Raw genomic sequence first — 3,525 nt, 5'->3', positions numbered from 1 at the left:
AAGAATTTAAAACTCTCTTCAACATTTGTTGTCCATGTGAACTCCCTTCCTCAAGTACAATCTATTATGGGTGCCACAATACTGCTAAAATTTTGGATAAACTTTTGGTAGAAAGTTGACAACCCATGAAAAACTTGTACTTTAGTTATGCTAGAAGGACTGGACCATTCTAAGATTTCTCTTACCTTTTTTGGATCCATTTGAACACTAGCTTGAGAAATGAAAAATCTAGAAAGGTCAAACAAGTTTGTACAAATGTACACTTCTTCAAGTTCACAAAGAGCTTCTCCTTCCTTAGGACACTCAAGATGACCCTCAGGTGTTGTAAGTGTTTTTCCTTGCTCCTACTATAGGGGTAAGTTCACCAAGTTGTGGTGCCAAAAACATGACACATAAAAGTTTTTTTTGAATTTACCAAAGTGCGTGCGCACTAGAGCACATATGCGCTTTGGAAAACTAAAAATCTTTATACATAGGTAGCTAAACTTGTGGCCCATTTTATTGTTTTTGGTTTTTGCATTGTTTCTCCTCAACAGGCCACACGTGAATTGGAAACTTTGAAGAATTTTGTCACCCACCTCCTCAAAATGCCTCCTCGTTGCTGAAGATCAAGATCAAGATCATGTAGTATGTTTTCTACTCTTATAATCTTTTACATTAGGAGGAATTTTACATTTTTTTATATCTTTTTGCATTGGTTTGTAAGTTTTTACATTGTTTTCTAGGTTTTTTTAGTTTTTCTTTAAATTCCCTTATTTATTTAAATTGGAATTAGTTTCTTATCAGGAAATGTGAATTAAAAACCACCAATTCCCCAGCCGGATCAAAAAAATCAAAATGAAAACCCTTCATAAGATCCAAATCATAACCTCCCACAAGATGAAAATCAAAACCCTCCATAAGAAGAGGAAGAAATTTTGCAACGTGCACCGATTGGAAGACCTCCTCCTAGCACCAAAGACAACATAATGAATGAAATAGAAAGAGGGAAAAATGAATAAGAAGAACTCATTCATAGGTTGAAATCTTGTGGACAAGCCAATCCGATGGGAGCACAATTGGCATCCTCCGTTGAGTCTATTATGACCCATGTAACTTTTGTTAGTGGTCAATTGGATATTTGGCATGTTAAGAGGGATGAAAAAAGAAGATATTATGCAAACAAATTATTATATCAAAGTGTAGAAAAAAAGAAAATAGCAAAAGGTAGCATTTGTGCATTGTTTAAAAAGCTTGGAGAACAAGATGCTATTAAAAATACAACTAAAAGGTTTCCCATCGACTGGTGCATACATGATGGTATCTTTTGGGATAGATGGTGGATGGTCTTTGATGTCCCTCCCTTCAATAATCATGAGGTTCCAATGTATTTCTTATAGAAATTGTATTGTGAATTTGTCCTTGGAGAGATCCCCAATTATTTTGATATATTATAATCTCAAGGTAGAGGTGGGGGGTCATCATTTGAGAGGCCAGGGGCACGTTGTGACCTTAATGTAGTTAGGGCACTTGTTGTCAAGCCATAGGGTGAGCATGTGATTATTCTTTTAATTGTGAAGGAACATTTAGAGACTAGCACTCTAGGGACTATCAATGATTTGACACAGACTCTCATTCATTACACTAGTCCATTAGTTAAGGAGGAGCCTTCTATGCATTGCGGTCACATGTGTACATCATGTGTATCCTTATGCACATTTGGTAGTAATGTTGGAGACAATATGGATGATGGGCTAGTCAATAATCAGTTCCTGAATGATACATTTGGTATTGACACATAGGTAAATTATAATTATAATAAACTAATTTGATCACATTTCATATGTATAGTGAATGACTAATTAATTAGCATGCATTGACATTGTTCAAAATTTAGGGTAAGAGTGTTGCTGGCCCTAGTACAGATTGCCTAGCCGCATTTTTCGTCCTGTCGATGAGTCGAGAGGTATGTATTTATTTAATCATTTAAATTAATAAATATATTTATTATGTAATCATATAAATGATTGTCAAAATGTTTTTATGCATGTGCATTAGTTCTCTGCTGGACCATCGACATTCACAAGGGACTCTGAACCTAGGCATGATACGAGCTTCATAGAGGTACATTTATTTCACGTTAATTTAATTCATTTAATTATATTTGTTTCATATTTCATGTTACATGTAAATTGCATTATATGACATGTAGTTGTTGATGTCTGAGACTCCTCCTTATCTTCGCCAGTCCATCGATCGTGGAGTTGCTACAACGATGGCTAGTTCGGAGCCATTTACCAAGGTATGAAAGATTTTTTTTGGTTTTAGTAGTTGTTTATTATAGTTAGTATTGAAATTTCAAATGTTATTTATAAGTGATTATATTAATTCAATTGTTGTAGGGCCTTATTACACCCGATTGTCCATGAGTCTTTAAGGTGGATGTACAGAGTGATTATTTGATGGAAATAAGAAAATAATTAATTTGGTGTGTATATTTATTTGATTTCAATGTATAATAATTATTGATTCATATCTACTTTGTTTGTATCAGCTCGAGTTAGAGAATATCCTAAACAAGAGGATGAGCAAGCATGTGAGGAAGATCCCCATCATCTCCATTATCTCCCTCCACACAACAACTAAAGACCTCTAGGGATTTTTTTCCTTCCCCTTGTGGGAAGGAGAAGATATAGTTGATAGACACACATGTTTAGGCATTAGTGGACATATATGTTGGATTTTATGTTAGTGGACATATTTGATATACATTTGATGTATATATGACATTTAATATTTGATGTATGACATATATTTGATGCACGACATTATTAGACTTATGACATTATTGATTAATATATGATATGTTTGTTCATGTATGGCATTATTGGTAATTATAATATATTATATGTTTGTTAATGTATGACATTATTGGTTATCATAATATATTATATGTTTGTTCATGTATGACATTATTGGTTATCATAATATATTATATGATTGTTCATGTATGACATTATTGGTTATCATAATATATTATATGATTGTTCATGTATGACATTATTGGTTATCATAGTATATTATATGATTGTTCATGTATGAAATTATTGGTTATCATAATATATATCTTGTATTTCTTGTTTACATTTTAAGTACATTGAACATGTATTTCATTTTAATATAATTTAAATCCAAAATGATATAGAGTGCTCACACCAAAAGCTAGTGGATTCCTAGTAAGAACACTTTTAAGGAAAACTACCTTTCCCACCTTCCTAAGTGTCTTCAAGGACTCTTTCCAACTTGGTTACTAAATTGAACAAACTTCTACCCAACTTCACAAAACTACTTGATTACTTTCCCTATTCAAGACTTGGAAAGCAATAAGGAAAAAATGAGCAAATTTGAGAAATGGATCATAATCAACTTCTTGCTTCAAGCTAACACCTTAGACACTTCAAGGAACACCTAATAACTATCTCACAAACTTTAGTCTGTCATCTATTCCATCATTCCAAGAGATTCTTTAATATCCTATTCAAGTGA

This window comes from Cupressus sempervirens, chromosome 1 (genome assembly GCF_028749045.1).
Source record: "Cupressus sempervirens isolate cs-2001-9-10 chromosome 1, ASM2874904v1, whole genome shotgun sequence".
NCBI lineage: Eukaryota > Viridiplantae > Streptophyta > Pinopsida > Cupressales > Cupressaceae > Cupressus > Cupressus sempervirens.
The sequence above is the reverse complement of the archived record's forward strand: the minus strand, read 5'-3'. Positions refer to the sequence as shown.